Source organism: Orcinus orca, chromosome 9 (genome assembly GCF_937001465.1).
Source record: "Orcinus orca chromosome 9, mOrcOrc1.1, whole genome shotgun sequence".
Classification (NCBI taxonomy): Eukaryota; Metazoa; Chordata; class Mammalia; order Artiodactyla; family Delphinidae; genus Orcinus; species Orcinus orca.
Window position 1 is genome coordinate 84,567,203 of NC_064567.1, and position 23,415 is coordinate 84,590,617.

General features: G+C 40.3%; 1 protein-coding gene and 1 pseudogene across 12 annotated transcripts in view; both read left to right on the forward strand.

Annotated features, from left to right (window-relative positions):
• The window catches only part of MAGI2 (membrane associated guanylate kinase, WW and PDZ domain containing 2), a 1,374,207-nt gene that overhangs the window by 1,058,571 nt on the left and 292,221 nt on the right, over positions 1 to 23,415 (forward strand). The gene's annotated exons all lie outside the window — the stretch shown is intronic.
• Positions 1,567 to 2,389, forward strand: LOC101270981 (pyridoxal phosphate homeostasis protein-like; annotated as a pseudogene).

A 23,415-nucleotide genomic window follows, 5' to 3' on the forward strand; every position in this document is an offset into this window, starting at 1 on the left:
CATTACATGGTAATTTAACATTTTTCTTTCATTGTCTACATTAAGCTTATTATTTAGCTTGTCAGATTTTCCTTTGTAATTTAGTTTGAATTCACTGAATTTTGTTGCTTTCCAATGCTCTGCTTGGTCCAGATCCTTGCCACCTTACACATGAACTAGTCATCCGTATCTCTACTCCCAGCATCTTTATTCCAACCAAATAATATCTTATAAACACCACGTTCAGTATGTCATATTCCACCCAATGTTCTTCTACTCAAGAAGTTAGAATCCAAAAATCTAACTATACCAATAGTTGTTAAATAATTGGGAATTGTAGAGCTGATGTTGCTTTTAAAATACATATTGAAAATTGAAGTTCATAAACTGGAAACGCAAATAAAATCTGAGAAGTATAAATATTTTATTATTTTTTATAGAAGGTTAATAAAGTAAGCAGGAAAGATCATAAAAATGTTCCAGTAAACACAAACATATCATACAAAAGGGCCAATAGTAGTATAATTACAATAATGATAATAACTGACATTTCTTATCTATATTACACTTTACAAAATATTTTGACATAAAATATTTCATTTGCTTTTCACACTAATTCAATGAAAAAGGTGTTGCTATCAACCCATTTTACAGAATTAAAAACAGAGGTAAGGTTAAGCAGCGTACCAGAGATCATACGCCAGGAAGAGATGGAGATAGAACTTGCCTTTGGGTCAAGTTCCATTGCATAATTTGAAAGGCGTCAATAATCATTTTTTAACAACTTACTACATTTTTGAAACCTGGTAATAGAACCTAATGAGTGCTGAGTGAATTACCTACCATATAGGCTGGAATAATTCTAAATTACTGTATATAGAACCACATCTAATACAACTTGGGTTTCACAATAGATAATCTATACATCTAAACCTCATGAACTGTCTTATCACTGCTTGGCAAACCAGGAGTATAGTGTCTAGAAATGAATAAATAGTATGATCACTTTAGTACTAAAAGGTATCTGCCTCTACTTAAGTTCATTAGCCAAAGGATCAGAAGCCATTACTCATTTTTTAATAACTGTCTTCATAATTAACAGCTTATGTAACAGTAATATAGGTGAAAATATGTAAAATACTTTTTACAAGCATAAATAAAATTAGCCTTTATTTTACAAATGTTGTCCTTTGAATATAAAATAGTCTAAAATTATAGAGTTGACAAAGATGAACATATGACTGAGTTTTAGGTGTAAATGCTCCCTTTCTTTTCTATATGTGGGATTAATATTCAGAGAGCTCAACTGACATTGCCTATTGATTACAGAAATTATGAAGATGAAGCAAAATTTTCCTGCATATACTTAATGCTCTGGAAAGAATGCTAATGATAGTTAAAACATTTGATTCTGAATTGAATGTATGTATCTCTCTATTCACTTGACTGTTTTAAGTAGGATTTAAAACTCTTTGGTGAAATTATTCAAAAAGTTCTCAGTTGCAGATTACTTGGCATTGGCTATTACACTGCCTGTCTTATGTAAACATTATTCTTAAGACCATACCAGGACGTTAGTCCCTGGGGATGTGGAGCGCTGGCAGCAAGCCACGGAGCTGTGGGATGGCTTCGCCCTGAGGGCAGTGAACAAGCGCGTGCAGCAGGGGGGTAGCGCGGCAGCTGCGGGAACTCCCAGCCATCCAGCCCCAGCTAGTAGCAGTCAGCAAAACCAAACCTGCAGACACGGGGATCGGGGCCTACAGTCACCAGCAGCGCACTTTCGGGGAGAGCTATGTTCAGGAACTGCTTGAAAAAGCATCAAATCCTAAAATTCTGTCTTCGTGTCCTGAGATCAAATGGCACTTCATTGGCCATCTACAGAAACAAAATGTCAGCAGATTGATGGCTGTCCCCAATCTCTTCATGCTGGAAACAGTGGATTCTGTGAAGCTGGCAGACAAAGTGAGCAGTGCGTGGCAGGAAAAAGGTTCTCCCGAAAGGTTAAAGGTTATGGACAGATTAACACCAGCGGAGAGGAGAGCAAACATGGCCTGCCCCCATGGTGGCCGTGGTGGAACACATAAACACCAAGTGCCCCAGCCCGGAGTTCGTGGTACTGATGACCCTCGGGGGCTTTGGGCACGATCTTAGTCAGGGACCAGACCCAGACTTCCAGGTGTTACTGCCCCTCTGGGAGGAGCTGTGCAGGAAACCGAGCATCCCTACCAACCGGGTGGAGCTGAACACGGGCCTGTCCGTGGACTTCCAACACACGATTGAAGTGGGATCTGCGAATGTCCGAATAGGAAGCACCATTCCTGGAGAGTGAGATTACTTCAAGAAAGCTGCCCTGGACAAGCTTGCAGCAGAGCTGAAGGCTCCAGCGACAGAGGTGGCCCAGGCACATTGAGCAGCGGCCCAGCTCAAGGGCCGGGTCCAGGAAGACAAACTATGCACTCACCTGGGCTTTCACTTGCACATCCCCTTTGTCACAGCACGACCACGCCCTCCTCAGGACCTGGAGAAGGCACACCTACGATTATGTGTGTTGATGGAAACCATCTGACTTAGTGTCTGACACAGGAAGCTCACTTCAAGCAGTGACTTTGGATTAGATTCGAGGAATCCAGACTTTTCTGCAGAACAGGTACCTGGGCACTAGCCAGGACTTGAGTTCAGGCTTGAACGTTGCCCAGCAGCACCAACTAACCCATGAATGCCTTTCCCAGGTTAAAACTTGGTGACAGATGCCTATAATATCCAAAGTCAGAGCGATTCCAACTTGTCATCCACTTCAATAGAAAATTCCCTGTTACCAACTCCGTACAAACCCCACTGAGTAGCCATCTCTGCTGCTCTGGAGCAGTGTGGTTTCTGCCCCCAGTCTCCACCCCACCCAGTAAACGTTGGTCTCCACTCTGGCAGGTAACTTCGGGACCTGGCTCGAGTTAGTTCGCCAAACCCACATTGTGGCTGATGAGAGCTGTGTCCTTGGCCATCGTGTGGTGCTGACCCTGAAAATTACCGGGCAACTAACAGCAGTGGTCCTTGGGCCTTTCTAACATCCTCCTCCAGAGACAGGACTTTGAGCTTTTGCCCCAGGCCCTATGGTGATGAGAATCAAATGATATGATTCTTCTGCCACCATAGTTCCCATTATGATGATTACTTATCTCCTAGCTCCCCAGAAATGAAAGATCCCCTCAAAGCTGGTTCAGGCTCCTGGTTTCAACAAGGCCTGGTTTTGAGTTTCCTGTTCCTGGGAGCACTTTTTAGGCATACTAATAGCCTCCCCTCCCAACCATGTTTATAAGGCAGAATTTTGCAAGTCTTGACATTAATAGAGTAGCTAGCTCTTCGAAACTCGGAAAGCACAATTCTCGGATAGTCACGACGGATGACTGTAGTCTGGGTCGTTGTTTGTTTTCCACGTGGGTTTTTCATATTTATTCAAGCCCCACTCTTTAATTTTATGAAACAACTCCCATGAAGCTGCTGCCGAAATGTAACTTTGTAAAACTTAAACCATTACGATTCCTGTACTATTTCACTCAAAGCTATAGTGTGATATTTCAGAGTCTATTAAATAAAAATGTGAGTTTGAAAACAAACCAACCAACCAACCAACCACACCAATGACTTTCAGGAGCCTGAACTGAATTGTTGATTCAAGATAGAACTGGCCTTAATAACCAATAGAAAAGGCCACTGTGAACATGTGACTAAGTGGCAAATGGATACTTCACTCGTTCCACTTTCTCAGAACTTCCAATATTTAGAGCATCATTGAGCATTTCAGTAAAAAAAAAAAAAAATACAGTCATCTGGTACCAAAATTAGTGCATAAAACCATAATTTTATATCCTAGGGATCTTCTGCATCATAGCGTTTTTCTAATAAGCTTCATTAATATTTGGCAGTATGTCTTTTATTTAAATGACTTGATGACAGTTTCAAAGGCAAGAACACTGTAGATAGCACTTTATTTTATGCCCATAGTTGGAATGTAGACAAGAAACCAGTGTCAACTAGTGAAGCAGTAGCCAAGTTAAAATGGATCTAAATTGGAGAAACAATGAGCTTATCAAAGTGCTGTTATTTTAAACGCCACCCAGTAGGAAAAGTAGACAATGCAACCCATATTCTACCATGAGAAATACTTTGCTTGAGTTCGTCATTAACATTACTGATGATTAGAGGGAGAGAAGGGTTTGGATGAGGAAATAAAAGAAAATCTGACTTGGGCTTGCTTGCCCTTAGAGAGGCCTGCTAATTGGCCTTTCAATTAACTAAGGAGAAGCCTTTCAAGTCTTTGGTAGCAGTGAAGTGGAACTATATTAGCACATCCACTTCCTCTTTCTTTTTTTTAACAACTTTATTGCAGTATAATTGCTTTATAATAGTGTGTTAGTTTCTGCTGTATAACAAAGTGAATCAGCTATACATATACATACATGCCCATATTTCCTCCCTCTTGCGTCTCCCTCCCACCCTCCCTATCCCACCCCTCTAGGTGGACACAAAGCACCCAGCTGATCTCCCTGTGCTATGCAGCTGCTTCCCACTAGCTATCTATTTTACATTTGGTGGTGTATATATGTCCATGGCACTCTCTCACTTTGTCCCAGCTTACCTTCCCCCTCCCCGTGTCCTCAAGTCCACTCTCTACATCTGCATCTTTATTCCTGTCCTGCCCCTAGGTTCTTCAGAACAATATTTTTTTTTCCTTTTAGATTCCATATATATGTGTTAGCATACGGTATTTGTTTTTCTCTTTCAGACTTCACTCTGTATGACAGTCTCTAGGTCCATCCTCCTCACTACAGATAACTTAATTTCGTTTTTTTATGGCTGAGTAATATTCCATTGTATATATGTGCCACATCTTCTTTATCCATTCATCTGACGATGGACACTTAGGTTGCTTCCATGTCCTGGCTATTGTAAATAGAGCTGCAATGAACATTAGGGTACATGACTCTTTTTGAGTTATGGCTTTCTCAGGGTATATGCCCAGTAGTGGGACTGCTGGGTCGTATGGTAGTTCTATTTTTAGTTTTTTAAGGAACCTCCATACTGTTCTCCATAGTGGCTGTATCAACTTACATTCCTACCAACAGTGCAAGAGGGTTCCCTTTTCTCCACACCCTCTCCAGCATTTATTGTTTGTAGATTTTTTGATGATGGCCATTCTGACCGGTTTGAGGTGATACCTCATTGTAGTTTTGATTTTTATATTTGTAATGTAGTCTGATTTGCATTTCCCTAATGATTAGTGATGTTGAGCATCCTTTCATATATTTGTTGGCAACCTGCATATCTTCTTTGGAGGAATGTCTATTTAGGTCTTCTGCCCATTTTTGGATTGAATTGTTTGTTTTTTTTGATATTGAGCTGCATGAGCTGCTTGTATATTTTGGAGATTAATCTTTGTCAGTTGCTTCATTTGCAAATATTTTCTCCCATTCTGAGGGTTGTCTTTTCATCTTGTTTACGTTTTCCTTTGCTGTGCAAAAGCTTTTAAGTTTCACTAGGTCCCATTTGTTTATTTTTGGTTTTATTTCCATTTCTCTAGGAGGTGGGTCAAAAAGAATCTTGCTGTGATTTATGTCATAGAGTGTTCTGCCTATGTTTTCCCCTAAGAGTTTTATAGTGTCTGGCCTTACATTTAGGTCTTTAATCCATTTTGAGTTTATTTTTGTGTATGGTGTTAGGGAGTGTTCGAATTTCATTCTTTTACATGTAGCTGTCCAGTTTTCCCAGCACCACTGATTGAAGAGGCTGTCTTTTCTCCATTGTATATTCTTGCCTCCTTTATCAAAGATAAGGTGACCATAAGTGCATGCAGTTATCTCTGGGCTTTCTATCCTGTTCCATTGATCTATATTTCTGTTTTTGTGTCAGTACCATACTGTCTTGATTACTGTAGCATTGTATTATAGTCCGAAGTCAGGGAGCCTGATTCCTCCAGCTCCGTTTTTCTTTCTCAAGATTGCTTTGGCTATTCGGGGTCATTTGTGTTTCCGTACAAATTGTGAATTTTTTTGTTTCCACTTCCTCTTTGTTCAACAGATATACACGGTCTTCTCTTTGTTACCACATCAGTCCATTTGCCATAGGTATTTTCACACTTTCTGATTCAGTTTGTCCAAAATGTGATTTTTCTGCCTGAATTGTCAGTCCTCTGAAAAGCCAGGTCATTTAAGGTGATGGGTGGTAAGCAAAAGTTAAGCCATATTGTTTTTTGATACCAACAAATATTGGTTCTTTCTTTATATTAACATTTATTTGTAAACAATCAGCAATGTATTGCAGATTCAAAGCAGTGTTTTAGCCTAAAGGTCACGATTCTCTTAGTTTTGAAATAACAGCGTTACCAATCTGGAATGCTTAAAAATAGAGGGGGTGGGGGAGGAAACCATGGACTGAATGACAAAGAAAAGGATCCGGTCACTCTCCCATGTATACAGTGCCATGGATAATGCAAAGGGGACACCATTTAGAAGGATTCCCTTTGCCATGATTCCTCCCTGTAAAGGAGGTTGGCGCTTATAGTTACTCTGCTATTCAGAAAAGGAGTTTCAAATTCTGTGATGCTGACCAACATCTAGGGATCTTGAGTTACTTTGTAAACTACCATAGAACATAATAGCAGTTTTGACTGGATAAGGTAAATCATGAAGTAGCTCACTTCTTCAACAGATACTCATTTATCTCACTGTTTACTGAGCACCTTGCACATATGATTAGCCACCAGGCTACACACGGTGCTCTACCCTGGAGACTCAAAGTCATGCTCACTGTCCCATGGAGCTTTCTGTTCAACAGTGATGACAATACAAAGAATCATCAGAAAAAGGCAAAATGGCGTTTAGCTGATGGCCGACCAGGCAGGGTTTCATTAAAACAGTATTATTGGAGTTGTGTCTTAAAGGATAGTCTTTTAAAAAGCAGAGATGCATTCTAGATGGAGGACATAAACAAGACAAGAAAAGCTAAAAAGCATGGAGCATGTTAAAGGATTGTGAATAGCCGGTTTTGTCTATAGTGCATGACAGTTCATTCAATAAATATATACTGAATCTGTACTATGAACAAGGTTCAGTCTTGGACTCTTGGGATAAAGCAGTTAAAAACAAAACGTTGGATCATGCACTAATGGAGCCAACATTCTGAAGGAGAGAGATAAGCAATAGAAAAAAAAAATAGATCTATAATATAATGCAAGTAGTGAGAAGTGCTGCCCTTTTCAAGCTACCTTGTTCTCCTTATTGATGTTCTCCTGGAACTCATCAAGCAAGATCTTGCTTCAGGGCTTTGCATTTGCCATTCTCTATATCCACAACACTCATTTTCAACACACTCACAAGGCTCTCTTCCCTCACCTCCTTCAGACCTCTATTCAAATAGTCCTCTCTCAGCGAAGACTTTCTTATTAAGCAGTAACCACCACTCTGCCCCAACACATCCTATCTCGCTTCCCTGCTTTGATTTTCACCATACAACCTATTTTCATCTGGCATGCTGTTTAATTTGTTTATTGACTCTCTCCACACTGGAAAGTAAGCTCCATGAAAGAAAGGGATTTTTGCCTATTTTGTTTAGTGTTATACTCTCAGCACCTAGGACAGTACCTAGCACATTCAAAAGATATTTGCAGTATGAAAAAATATAATGAAAAATAAATTAGGGTTAAGGTGGTTAAGTGAATGATGTGCTGCTCTTTTATGGGGAGGCTGGGGAAGACCTGTCTAAGGAAGTGGCATCTGAATAAAAACCTGAATAAAAGGAAGGAGCAACTCACATAACTGTCTGAGAAAAGAGTTTCCCAAGCAGAGGGAACAGCAGGGGCAAAGGCAGGAGCATCCTGGCTGGAGCAGAAGAAGCTAAAGAGGAGAGTGATAGAATATGTCAAAAAGATAGCATGAGTCCCGCTAAGGATCTGGATTTTATTCTGAGTGAAAAGGGAAGCTACAGAGGGTTTGGTTTTGTTTTTAGCAGAGTGGTGACACAATTTGACTTACTTCTATAAAACATCACCAGGCTACAGTGTGGAGAATAGACTATAGCAAAGCAGAAAGAGATAGACAGGTAGGAAGGCAGCACCAAGTAGTTTAGACTGGTGTGAGAGCAGTGGAGATGTACATTCCGGATGGCTTTTGAAGGTAGAGTTAACAGGATTTGCTAATGGAATAGATGGATGTGGTAAAAAGAGACCAAGGAGGAATTCAAGGAGTTTTCATCAACTGAGATGGGGCAGACTATGAAAGGAGCAAGTTGGGCAAAGGGAGGAGTGTTAGAAATGGAGAGTTAGTTTTGAAGCTCATACATTTGAAATGCCTTTTAAATTTCCAAGTGGAGATATATTGAGTAGACAGTGGGATTTTTAGTCTGAATCTCAAGAGAAAGGTCACAGCTAGAAATATAAATTTGAATTTATCAGTGTATAGGTGGTATTTAAAACCATGGAAGTAGATCAGATCACCAAGAGGATTAGTGTGATTTAGACTAAAAACCACTAACATTTGCATGATGTTTTACCATTTACCAAGCAATTCCACATCAGCTGGAAAGTTGCAGGAGTTAAGATTACAAATCTAAGATGGGCTTGAAAAGTGACTGAAAGGCTAAGAGTAATATGAGAGAGAATGCTGACTGCACAGTGCTTTACAGATGGTTGAATTTGGAGGATGAGGTTGTTAAAGACAGCCCCAGTTCCTTCATTTGAAGGGACTATAAATATGGGGAGGTGGGGAGGGGTCATGAAGAGGGATGATGATAGCTATTATTTTGAACACGGTGAGTTTCTGGTGCTTTAACACTATCCAGGTGACGTAGGAGGAGGAGGGTGCTCTTTGCCAAAGTCAAGCCCTATTTATCCTCAAAAGTCAGTTCAAACATTACTTCCGGGCTTCCCTGGTGGCGCAGTGGTTGAGAGTCCGCCTGCCGATGCAGGGGACACGGGTTCGTGCCCCGGTAGGGGAGGATCCCACATGCCGCGGAGCGGCTGGGCGTGTGAGCCATGGCCGCTGAGCCTGCGCGTCCGGAGCCTGTGCTCCGCAATGGGAGAGGCCACAACAGTGAGAGGCCTGCGTACCACAAAACAACAACAACAACAACAAAAAAAACCATTACTTCCGCCAGAAAGTCTTCTCCTCCCAGTCTCCTTGGTCTGAGTCAGGGTTTTTCCTTTCTCATCGCCAACTCCACACACTTAGGATTGCCTGCTTATTTGTCTGTGTCCCACTGAGTTCCTTAAAGAGAGGGATTTTATCTTTCATGCTTGTGACCTCAGCACATTGGACAGTGCCTGAGATGGATGGATGGATGGATGGATGGATGGATGGATGGATGGATGGATGGATGGATGGATGGATAGCAGCAATGAGAACCCAACTGAAGCTGTTTACATTAGTTTACAGTAAAGACAACCAGTGTGGTTTTGTGGAGCTCAGAATGGAGAGGGCAGAAAGTACACTAAAAGTCAACTACAGCTTGATCTCAAATAGCATCTGTTCTGTATGAAGTATTTTTCAGGTCACCCGGCCACCAGATTGAGACATAAAAATATGAAATATTCACCACACTGAAAGACTTGGTGACCAAATCAAGTTCCCTAGATGTTTGGGGATGAAATTAAGTATATTAAAAACTGCTCTCTGAAAACTTTTCCTCTGCTTTAAGAATGGGATGAAGGCATTTACTAGAAAAATGAGAACTTTTGCATAGACTACTATGTTCAGCATCTGGATATAAAGTGGAAGACAGCTATGCTCACCACTGTACCACCAACACAGAGCTGAAGTTAATGCCTTAATGACTTGAACCCTGGACCATCACATTTAAAATGACTGATCCTCTATTTACTAAGCTACTCAGAACAGATGTGTTGTTTAAGGGTACAAACTTGCAATGATTAGTAAGTAAATCCTTGAGATCTAATGCAAGTATAGTGAATATAGACAGAAACATTGTATGATATTATCAAACTTTCCAAGAGACTAATTCCTACCTTACAAGAATTAATGAGAATTAATACATATAAAATGATTAGTCCAGTGCCTGACACAATAAATTTTAGTTATCATCATCATCATCTTTGGTTATTTGTGATAAGCACACTTCCCAACTGAGATCAGGCAAAAACCCATTCAAAAAGCAGGAAGTTGGGCTTCCCTGGTGACGCAGTCGTTGAGAGTCCGCCTGCCTATGCAGGGGACACGGGTTCGTGCCCCGGTCCGGGAAGATCCCACGTGCCGCGGAGCGGCTGGGCCCGTGAGCCATGGCCGCTGAGCCTGTGTGTTCGGAGCCTGTGCTCCGCAACGGGAGAGGCCACAACAGTGAGAGGCCCGCGCAAAAAAAAAAAAAAAAGCAGGAAGTTAAATTTTGTTATTCTTTTCCAAGTGACTTTAGATAATATGCTTTTAGTGAAGAAAACCTGTAAATGCATAGCAGAACAGATAGAAGGTTTGTAAGGCAGTTACTCCCAGGTTTGTGACATTTCCATGTAAAATATCTTTGCCATGTTCCCTGGGGAATTAATTCTTCTCTTGATGCTAAATCACAGCTCTGTATCCACTATGGTTTAAATGTGTAAAGTATAGGAAATAGCTTATTCATATCAACTTCCCCCTCCCCCATTTTTGATGTTTTTGATCAGTATTGATTTTCTACCTGTGAATAAGCTTCATATTAATTACCTGTGCCACCACAGACTGTAAAGGACATCTCCTAAGCTGTCTTGTTACACATATAAAAATTCATAGATAGGTACAACATGAAATTTCACATTATTTATGGTGTTACTTTCAGCCTTTTTTTCAATCAGAAGTCCCTAAACTTTTTGATCCTTGATTGTCTTTGGCAGTACGTATAGTGAAGCCTGTAGATCCTTCTCGGAATAATATTCCTAAATGCATAAAATAAAATATGAAACTATCTGTGATTTCTATGGGTAACAGAGTCATAGCGTCTGCTATGCTACTGTTGTTTGTTGCAAACATGTATTATTGAAGGAAATGCTATATTTCTGTTAGAAATAGCTGAAAATAAAGATGAATTTTTTTTCTCGTCCAAGTCCAAAGACCACTCTGATAAAGATCCCTGATGTAAAAGAAAAATTTGTCATTTTGTGATGAATATACTAAAGCGCAAAGTTGCTACCCTTGTTGATTAAATACTATTGTTTTTATGTACCTTTGAATTGTATTAAATTTATTTTTGCTGTTTAAAATACTACACCCACGTTATAGAAAAATAAGAAAACAGAATTAGAGGAATCACCTATAATACACCCGCCTTTCATATTCCCTGCTAGCATTTTCATGTGCTTCTTTCCAGTTATTTTGTAACTGCCATCATCGTATTATGTATGTAATTTTGTATCCACTTAAAACTAAACATTGTATCATGAGCATTTTCCATGTTGTCCTACAATGTTTACAGCCACAGTTTTCATGATTAGGTGATATTTCTTATCTTACTTAGCCATACCGTTCCTACTAAATAGCAACATTTTTTGCTACTATGAATAACATTGTTTCATAATGGGTGCTACTGTGATAAATTTAACTACTTCGTTAAGTGAGCAACCAATTAGAAGTTATGATATGTATTAAGGGTTTAGAACTTACCATACACTATTTTACTTTAATCATCACAGTGAGCCTTCTCTTTTTTGTTAATAAGCTTTTTATTATTATTATTACTGTGACACAGTTTTAGATTTACAGAAAAATTGTGGAGATAGTTCCCATATACCCCACACTGAATTTTCCTTGCTGTTAACATCTTATTGTTAGTATGGCACATTTGGTACATTTTATACCAATAGTGATACAGTATTATTAACTAAAGTCTATACTTTATTCACATTTCCTTAGTTTTCACCTCATGGTTTGTTTTGTTTTCTCCTGTCCCAGGAAAGGAATGCCCTGGGTGGGTATCCAGGATGCCACATCACCTTTAGTCATCGTGCCACACCCCCTTAGGCTCCTCTTGGCTGTGGTAGTTTTTAGACTTTCCTTATTTTTGAGGATCTTGACAGTTTTGAGGAATACTGGTCAGATATTGTGTAGAATGTTCCTCAGTTGGGATTCGTCTGAGCTTTTTCTCATGGTTTTACTGGGGTTATGGATTTTTTTGAGAAAGACCACAGAAGTAAAACACCATTCTTATCATATCATATCAAAAGCAGATACTATCAGCGTGACATCACTTGTTGACATGAATCTTTGTCACCTGGCTAATGTCTTGTTTGTCAGACTTCTCCGCCATAAAAGTATTATTACCCCTTCTTTTCATCCTGCAGTCTTGCGAAAGAACTCATTTTGGGCACTGCACACTTACCAAATGGAGTCATGCTCTGCCACCTTACACAGCCACATGCGTTATTTGTAATTCTTCTGCATAGGAGATCTGTCACAAGCCTCCTTTAATGGATGAGAAAACTAAGGTTGAGAGAGATTAGGAAAGTAGCCCAAGCTGCCTAGCCTTCCATGCCTATAACTGCTAGAACTTACTTCCTCTCCTCCCCGGCACTGGTGTACTCCTTACCTAAATCTACCTCTCTGTGCTGTGCCGCGTGAGCCCTTCCCAAGCTCACTGGGCTGTTTGTGGCTGCTTAGCAGCAACTCCTATATTGGCCCATTTGGGGAGGTAGGTATTCATTCTACAAATGTCATGTGTTCATACCAACTTCCCTCTGATGTCTAAGCAAGTATTTCCAAAACCACCAGAAGTCACTCAATTCGGGAGAAGAAAGAGACAGACAAAAAAAGACTGAAATGCTTCCTGCTTTGATAAGTGCTATTCTGCGTATCTCAATTTATTGACTGAAAAAATATTTGTATGTAAAACACTATTCTAGGCATAAAGCATACCCCAGTAAATTAAATTAAGTCCCTGCTTCATGGAATATTTTAGTGAGAAAGCGAGAATATAAGGAAATAAATCCATCCTTAATAGTATATCAGACATGACCGTAGCGGCTGCCTGTACAGTAAGGACCCAATATGGCAGCAGCGGTAGCAGTGGTAACAGCAGCAGGAGGACCGGCCGCCCCATAGACCGCCCCCCCGCGCACCACCCCGCCGCTTCCTCTGCTGGGGTGCTCCTCCGGCCTGACTTCCCCTTTCTCCCATCTTTCCCGGCACCGCGGGAAAAACAGCGCAGGGCAGAGCAGGCAGGGAGGGCAGCTGCAGCCCGGACACGGGAGCCTCCCAGTCAATTCAAGACCCGACATGAGGGAAAAGGGCCGTAGGAAGAAGGGCAGGACTGGGCGGAGTCCGCCAAGATGGTCTTAGAAAAATATCCCAATACACCCATGAGTCATAAAGAAATTCTTCAAGTTATCCAGAGAGAAGGACTAAAAGAAATCAGACTCATATCAAAATCCTATCAGTGAGTGACAAGTGAACACAAGCTCAGGGCTCCCACTGATTCTGCATGAAGAAGTGGAACTTCCCCTCTTGCATGCCTGAATGCAAAGCTGCACACGAACTCCCGAGGTGAAGAGCGCATCTTCTCTAAGGTTCCAGGTAGAATGGGAGTGTATACTTTGAAGGAAGATGTGCCGGATGGGGTGAAAGAGCTATCAGAAGGTTCAGAAGAAAGCAGTGACGGTCAGTCAGATTCCCAGAGTTCTGAGAACAGCAGCAGCAGCAGCAGTGACGGTGGCAGCAACAAGGAGGGAAAAAAGAGCAGGTGGAAAAGGGAAGTATCGTCTAGACTGTCACAACCATCCTCTCCTCAGTCAGGCTGCCCATCACCCACCGTTCCAGCAGGTAAAGTCATTTCTCCGTCACAGGAGCACAGCAAGAAGGCACTAAAGCAGGCTCTAAAACAGCAACAGCAGAAGAAACAGCGGCAGCAGCAATGCAGGCCAAGCACGTCCATCTCCTCCAACCAGCACCGCTCTCTGAAGACTGTCAAAGCAGCCAGTGACTCTGTACCTGCCAAACCTGCGATATGGGAAGGAAAGCAGTCTGACGGACAGTCAAGCAGCCCTCAGAACTCCAACTCTAGCTTTTCTCCTTCAGTTAAAGTGGAAAATCCTTTGCTAGGCCTGGGAAAGAAGTCATTCCAGAGGTCTGACAGGCTTCACACAAGGCAAATGAAGAGGACTAAATGTGCCGAAATTGACGTTGAGACACCAGACTCCATTCTGGTTAATACAAACCTACGAGCACTAATCCACAAACACACCTTTTCAGTCCTTCCTGGAGATGGCCAACAGCGACTGCTTCTACTACTTCCAGAGGTGGATCGACAGGTTGGTCCAGATGGTCTGATGGAGTTAAATGGCTCAGCCCTTAATAATGAGTTCTTCACTTCAGCAGCCCAAGGCTGGAAGGAAAGACTTTCAGAAGGTGAGTTTACACCTGAGATGCAGGTGAGAATTGGACAAGAGATCGAGAAGGAGAAAAATGTAGAGCCTTGGAAAGAACAGTTCTTTGAAAGCTACTGTGGTCAGAGTTCTGGCCTGAGCCTTGAAGATACAAAGCAACTGACAGCTTCACCCAACGATCCCGAAGTAAAGAAAACCCCAGCTGGGCAACCAAAAGCCATGCTTCCTTCAGAGGCCTCTCCTGTCAGTACAGTCTCAGTAATTCCCCAGTTAGTGTCTAAAGAAGAAGTACTACAGCTGCCATCACCAGTCAGGAAAGAAGAGCATGAAAGCCAAGATAAGACGCAGCCAAAGTCCAAATCCCCAGAGCCCCTGCTTTCCTCAGCTCCCAATACAGATGAGCTTAGCAGCGTTCCTCCCATCAAGTGCCCAAAGGATGAGGCTCTCTTGGAGCAAAAGCCAGTTGCCTCTGCTGAACAGAAGTCTGAGAAAGAGACTCATCTCACTACAACTTCAAGTTATAACAGAAATGAAAGCCAAGAAGCTTTAGTTACATCCCTGAGCAAACCCAAGAGCCCTGGGGTAGAAACAACAGTAGTGAAGCCCGTAGTAGAAGCAGGTCTACAGGAGACCACTGTGAAAGAGCCTCCATCAGCTCTGGCTGATCACAGCCCAGAAAACCTCAAGAGGAAACCTTCTGTCACCCAAGAAGAGGCCCCTACAAGCTGGGAGAAGAGACCACGTGTCACCGAGGATCGCCAGCACCAGCAGCCATTTCCAGTCTCCCCACAGCCCTTTCTCAGTAGAGGGGACAGGTTCCAGGTGTGGAAAGTACCACCTCTCAAGGTAAGAGAGTGGGAAGAATTGAAAAAGAAAGATGGTCTGAACACTAAGTGTTTGAGTGTACCTACTAATTTTTAAATAGTTGTATTTCTTAATGCAGAAGCAGTTGTGTATATTTGATATGCATGTAACTGTGGTCATACATGAGTAAAATTATTAAGAAACAGGCATTTAGAACTGCATCCTTATATGTATACATACAGCTGATTCACTTTGTTCTACAGCAGAAACTAAGACAGCATTGTAAAGCAATTATATTCCAATTAAAAAATCATAAATAAAAAAATAGTATATCAGTCAGAAGTGCTGTGAAGACAAATAAAGCAGAATTAGGGAATAGAACACTCAAGGAAGGGCTGAGGTCAGGACATTTCAACAGAGACCTCAATGAAATGAGGCAAGGCATACCAGGCAGAAGGAACAGAAACCTCTATGGGCCTCAGCATGCACTGTGCTCGGTCTGTTGAGGAAGAGCAAGGAGGCCAGTGTAGCTGGGGGACATAAGTTAGGGTTATGGGGTTGGGGAGAGAGCAGAGGCTGGACATGGAGGACCTTGTGGGCCACAGTAAAGCTCCTGGATTTTGTTCTAAACATGATGAATAACCGTTTGGCAGAAGAATAAAGTAATAAGATTTATATTTTTTAAACACTGATCTGGCTCCTGTGTTGAGAAGTGACTGTCAGCAGAAAAGGGAGAAGCAGAGAGACCAGTTAGGATACTACTAGAGTAGTCCAGAAAAGAGATCATGATTTCTGGGACTAGCGTAGCAGCAGTGGTGGTGGTGAGAGGAGGGTAGGTTAAGTACATACTTTGGAGGTAGCCATGACTGGATAGATTTTTGGACCTTGAGAGTGAGAAAGGAGGAGAGATCAAAGATGGCTCTGAAGTTTTTGTCCTGGATGGTGGTTTCAATTACTGAGAATTGAAGACTCAGGGATAAGCAGTTTTATACATATTAAGTTTGAGATGACTTATGGGACCTTCTGGTATTGAGTAAATAATTGAGCCTGAAGTTTTTAGAGAGATTGTGCCTGGAGCTATAGATTTGGGAGAGAGTAATTGACATATGGGTGACGTTGAAATACACGAGATTGGACGAGATCATCTATGAAATAAGTAGAACAGAGAAGAGAAACAGTTGCAGAAAAAGGATACAGATGAGGGCGCTAGAAGGAACAATCAGTAAGACTGAAAGCCAGGAGAATGTGGTGTCCTGGAAACCAAGTGAAGGAATTTCTTGAGGGAGATAGTGATCAACCATGTGACATGATGCTAAAGAAGTTGAATAAGACCTCACACCTTCAGTGGTCATGTGAGATTCTCTTAACTTGGATAGAGGCTATCTTGCCTTCAACGGGTGAATACTGACACCAAATTTATAGTTTTCTTCCCTACATTGGCCTAAGAGACAAATAGAGGCACATATAGGGATGTATTCACATAGTCTAGTCGATCTTATGATTATAGTCAAAGTACACAAGGACTTACAGATCAAAAGTGGAAGCAGCTGGGAAAAGAAATAACAAAGTCAGATTTATCAACATGATCTTTCTGATACTTTCTCTAACCAGCAGCATGGATACCATCCCTGAGCAATTGTTGCATTATTAAATAGCATGATCAACTGTACTTACATAAATATTAAAGTATTGTACAAAAACTAAAAGTCATAGAGAGGGAATAGAGAGGTATAGGTAGAAAGGCAAAGTAACATGAGGGTTATTATTTTATCTTTGACAAAAGATATTCAACAGATAAAATGGGTGACTGCCTTCTTTAAAAATAATAGTGTATTCCATTCTAATGAGCTAGAATAGTTGAAAATACATATATCCCATGCAGAAATATTATCCCAGAGCCTTGTTTACTATAATGCAGTATTTGGAACAAAATATCCATTCATTGGTCTCAGTAATTAAAGTACCAAAAGAACTTCATTAAATTCAATTCAACCTTTTAAGTTTGATTACCATATAACCAAAGAGTGTAAGTTCCTTAATCAGAGGAACCATGCCTTATACTCCTTCTAATGCTTAGCATGGTACTGAGCACATAATAGAGGCTCAATAAATACATATTGGTTGGTTGGTTAGTTGGTTGGTTGGTTGGTTGGTTGGTTGGTTGTTTGGTGGGCTGCCTGCTTGGTTGGTTAGCTGATTGATGTCATTGTGGCAAGATTTCAGTGCACACTAAGTTAAAAAGAGAAAGACTGTATTTGCTAAGTGTTTCCAAACTTGTCCTAAGATCTTATGCCTTAGGCAAAAAGTATTTCCAAATGTGAAGTTTATTCATCCAACAAACATTATTGGTTCCTTATAGTATTAGACTCTGATATGAAAATGAATATGAAACACAGTACAGAATTAACAACTTTGGAGTTCCTAGGCATTGAAAAGATTATGGCCCTCATATGGAAATCAAAGTACAAATCATGCTAAATAATGAAACTAGGATGAGAACACCTGACAATGTTCCTATTTTTTCCTTGATGACGATTTTGATGCCCCCCTCCTTTCTTAGAATATATTAAAAATAAAATTCTTTCTCTTAAAATTCTATCCCCAAGGTACTATGCTTGTTCTTTTGGTTAATTAAGCAATAATTGCACAGAATCTTCGCCCCTGGAAGCTCACAGTCTAGTGAGGGAAACACAAGTGTTAAAGTACAGAGTGGTAAGAATGATGCATAATTGAAATATTTACAACACACTAATAAAACATAGAGAAAATGACAAATATTGCCAGAGAATTAAAACATGGAACCTGGGAAAAGAGAAAGCATTAAAAAGAGAGATGTGTGTATTATCACAAAGAACTTAAACAGTACATAATTAATTTTGAAATAACATTATTCTGTTTATATTGATGTTTAATGGGAAAATATGAATAGTGGATTAAATTTGGAGCAAGGCATGATTTTATTATTTAAACATTATTTTTCGTGTAGCCTGTTATTACATTGTAATGTTAAATTTATGTACTGAATTTGCCTGTCTCATGGTAGAAGGATTCCCACTGAAATTATCCATCTCATGAAATGAACAAAGCATTGTTGGATTTACAGTCCTGGCACTGTTTCCTCTTCTGTTTATTTAGTGGCTTCATTTATTTAGGACAATAAACCCCCACTGAAAATTGAGCCACTTGGATTTATTTTGCACATTTATTTTAAGGAAAGGAAGATAGTATTTATAGTAGTTTCTTCTCTTTCTTGTATCTAAATGATAATTTGGATACCTTTGTTAAGTCTAGAGCACATCCTGATAGCAAGATGTTTTATACAACTCACCTCAAATCTGCAAACTGTGAAAATACTGTAGATTACTGATGCTTTTTTGATGCTGAATCTATCAAAATTGTCAATTAGTAGTCACTCCACTTAAGATAGATTAGCTTCTATGTTATATAACAAAACATAACAGTCACGCATGCACACACACACACACACACACACACAACATTCTCTGTAAAAAATAAAATAACACTTTTAAATGATTGCTGTGAAACCAAAATTACTATTCTAGCCTGTATGATTAATAGGAAGAAACTATATAGCTGTAGTCTACATTACAATCCTGCCTTATAGGCTTAGGAAATATATTGGTGAAAGTTCATTCAGGTTACTTTTGAGAACTACTTTAATTTGTTACTAGTCATTTATGCAGGTTCCCTTTATGACTTAGAAATACAAATTTTTGAAAGCTAAAACTTCTCATTGCTGTTTTAACCACGCCCTGTCATGCTGCCTGTAAAATATGGTAGGCTTGACCTCAAGTCTTAGAGATTGTCTGTTCCAGCCCCTTCATCCTTTCTTGGCCTCCATTAGACCCAATATTTCTACTAGGTGCTGACTAGACACTCCACCTTGCAAACACCGTACATTCATCCTGCCCCTCTCCACAACTTCTCTGCTTCCTGAATTCTCAGTCTAGCCTAACAGCATGATTGTGGACCCCATTTCTCAAACTAGAACCTAAACATTGGTTCCCAAAACTTCTCCTTCTGTCTTAACTCCATATTCAATAAGCTTTGACAATTCCTCTTCAGGAAACTGCTCCTTCCTTAGCTTGGTTCAGGACCCTCATTGTCTGTTACCTCAGTCAATGCACTAGCAATTCTAAGCTGCAGTGACACCCTAACTTTACTTGCAGACTTATCTTTAAAAAAAAGCTGATCGTGCCACTTCCCTCATATAAATCTCTCAGGATTTATAAAACAGACGAAACAATTCCTTAGCTTGGGATACAGTATCTTCCACTCTAAAGTCCCAGTGTACCGTTGCAGCCTTATATGGCAGTAATTTCATTCCACCTACATTGAACTCTCTCAGCTTCCCTTTCATGAAACCTGTCTACTTGGGTATAAAACCCACATGAGCTCTGATGTTCATGAATTGTGCTTGCTCCTTTCATTTTTATAAAATTTTTATTTCTTTCACTTTTATAAAATTTATTTATTTATTTTTGGCTGTGTTGGGTCTTCGTTGCTGTACGTGGGCTTTCTCTAGTTGCGGCGAGCAGAGGCTTCTCTTCATTGCGGTGGCTTCTCTTGTTGCGGAGCACGGACTGTAGGTGCCTGGGCTTCAGTAGTTGTGGCGCAGGGGCTTAGCCGGCTCCGTGGCATGTGGGATCTTCCCAGACCAGGGCTCGAACCCACGTCCCCTGCATCGGCAGGTGGATTCTTAACCACTGCACCGCCAGGGTAGTCTCCCTGCTACTTATTCTAAACCAGTTATGTCAACAATTTCATACTTCTCTTCATCACCAATTCCTGATTGCATTTCTTCCTGACCCCATGATTCTTATTCTAGTTCCCTCCTCATCTTCTTGCTCCTTTAGAACCAATTCTTGGTTCTTCTTCTCCATCTCTGAGCTCTGGCTTCTCACCTTCCTCTTGGCCATTCCAGCATATAGCTTTCCTACAAATACTTCCCCTAGAACTCCCAGGATGCTTCACCTCAACACAGATTTTCATAATTGTCATCATCTCCTAATTTACACTAATCCTGCAAGTGAAACCCAGACCACGCCTTAACTTTGCACCAGGTAGAAAGAATGCCTCGCCTCGGAATTCCTTTCCCTCTGCCAGATTCTTTCTCATTAATGACACAAGCAACATGTCAGTTCTACTATGACACCTTCCCTGAATTCTTGAGATAGTAATTTGCGACCTTCCTTATATACTCCCAAGATATCTCATCATATATTCTACATAACACCTACCCTTTTGTATTGTAAAATAGCTGGCTCCCTGGTAGATGTTAAACTTCTTGTGGACAAGGATACTATCTTAATGAAGCATGGATATTTCAAATCTCCCTTAAATCCTTTTAAAATATGGGGATGGAGAGGGAGGAAGAAAGAGGGAGAGAAAAGAAAGAAATTGTATTCCTTTTAGTATACAGAGTGGCTTTCATTTTTCTTTTTTTACCTTGACCACAATAAGCAATACATGTTACACCAAGAACTCAGTACACAGTCACACACATATGCAGACGTACATATACACACACACAAAAACTGATATAAAAAGTTTCAGAGTACTTAGTTTACTAATGCAGTGCACTATATTCCATTATTTTTAACATTCATGTTGACTACTAAATTGATTTTGAGAGCAACAGTGTATTGGAATTACTTAGGGGTCTTTTAAAAAAAATGGATCCATGCTTGAGTTCCAGCCCCAGAAATTCTGATGTAATTGTCATGAGTTGTGACCTGGACTTAGAAATTTTTAACAGCTGTCCAAGTATTTCTAATCTGCAAGCTAGGGAGTGGACTGCAGAACTGGAACCCTGCTACTCAGACTATGACCCATGAACCTGAGAGTTTGTCAGAAATGCAGAATCTTGGACTTCACTGATCAGATGTCCTGATCAGAAACTGCATTTTATCTTAAGTCTTATAAAAATTATTTTAAATAGTACTGTATATATTTAAGGTGTACAATATGATGTTCTGTAATATATATATAAACAATTCAAGTCATATATATAACTATATATATATGAATGGATTACTACAATCAAGCTAATTAACATATTCTCCCACATAGTAACCTTTTTTTTTTTTTGGTTGCTTAGAATTTCCGGTATTTTTTAAAAGTACTTGAAATTTAAGGTCAGCATTTTACTAAAGTATGGCTACTCTGGAGATGGAGAATATTTTAACAACAAAAACAACATACATTTGATTTGGCAGTGTGGCATAAAAGAAAAAAGCTTATTTAAGGCTTGATATAGTTTTGGCTGATAGTAATAATACAATTTAAATTTTAAAAGGAGATATTTTTGTCTTTAAAAAATGCACCATTGGGGCTTCCCTGGTGGCACAGTGGTTGGGAGTCCGCCTGCCAATGCAGGGGACACGGGTTCGTGCCCCGGTTCGGGAAGATCCCACATGCCGCGGAGCGGCTGGGCCCGTGAGCCATGGCCGCTGAGCCTGCGCATCCGGAGCCTGTGCTCCGCAACGGGAGAGGCCACAACAGTGAGAGGCCCGCGTTCCACAAAAAAAAAAAAAAAAATGCACCATGTTCCCCACTTACTTTTAAATTGAGATAAAATTTATATAGAGTGAAATGCACATAACTAGAATGTACAATTTGATCTGTTTAAAGAAATATACCCATATGAGGCCACCAAAGTCAAGATATTAAATATTTTCCTCCTCCCAGTGTTCTCGTGTCCCCGTACAAGCAATCTGCATCCCACATAGGCAAATCGTGCTCTTCGATCACCATAGATTAGATTTGCCTGGTCTGGAACTTCCCGTCAATGGAATCTAAATATATAAATGTATCTATATTGTTGTACATATCAGTAATTTATCATTTCATATTTCTGAATAATATTCCATCACATGACTGTGCCTCAATCTGTATATTATGAATATAGCTGTTATAAACATTCTTGTCCATGTACAAAAGAAAAGAAAAAAAGACACTGCATTTTAACAAGCTCCCCAAGTGATTTGTAAGCGCATTAAAGTTTAGGAGGCAGTGTTCGGCTTAGAAGACAGGAAGTCACTTAAACATAACGGTTAGAAGTACAGGCTGTGGTGACCATGGGCAAGGTACTCACCTCTCCATGCTTCGGTTTCCCCATCTCCCAAACAAGCACATAACAGTATTATTTCCAGTAACAGTGACAGTATCCTCTCCATAGGGTTTCTGTGAGGATGAAATCAGATAATTTATATTAAAGATTCTTCACAAAGCCTGGCACATAGCTGGGCACATAACGTGAATAAAATAAGCATCATCTATTTGTATTATCCCCAGTGCCAGCAAAATGACTGGCAGATAGTATGCATTCAAAAGTTGTGTTCTTCACTTATTGAAATGGAGACTCAGAGAGGCAAAGTAATTCACTAAAGCTTTGAAACTTGTTGACCAAAGAGCTAGGAATACAAAGGAGTTCTAAGAATAGACCTGGATTTCTTTCCATACCTCATCCAGTCTGTCTGCCCCATGGCTAACAGTTTCTAATTTATAAGGTTTCGGTACTTATTGGAGTGCAAGTTTCACTAAACATCTCTGTGTAGTTTCATGTACTGAAATAGTGGTTTCAGTGAGTTTATTTTGCCCTGGCTCATAAAAGCTATTTTGGAAATTATCAGAGTTACTTGCAGGCTATTAAGCCATTTAGAGGGTCCACAGCCAGTTGGGCAAAACATGTTTATCCTCTGGCATCTGCCCATATCTATCAGAATTTAAACTGTAAAGTGTGCTTTGTAAAATTGTAAATCATTTTAATCTTAGTGTGTATTTTCTACACTTATTTTTGGAGCGTAATTCAGAACATGATTTTGCCCAGAGAATTTCCTGGCCATTAGCTTAAGCAGTAACGGTTTTGGGGGGAGGTGGGTCCCTTAATGAATGGACACACCAGTGGTTGATTCTGCTCCCATTTTGATGATGAGCTGCCAGATTTCTCCAGTGATAACCAGACCACAACTGGAGTGAAAGTAGAACTCATGTACTGAGCTAGTGATCTGCTCCATAGCTCAGGGAACTTTTTATTCCCTTTTGCCTGAAAAATCATGTTTGAGTCAACTGGGGAAAGAATACATGAAGAGAATATTACTACTTCAGAAGATCAGCCAGATACTGATACATACATTTTATTGACTTCTGGCCAAATAAGCATGACCAGCTTCTCCAGACAGAAAACGAAGGATTCTCAGAAGATGAGCTGCACTTTGCTTGGCCCAATCAGGGGTGGAGGGGAGCAGAGAGAAGGGGACACA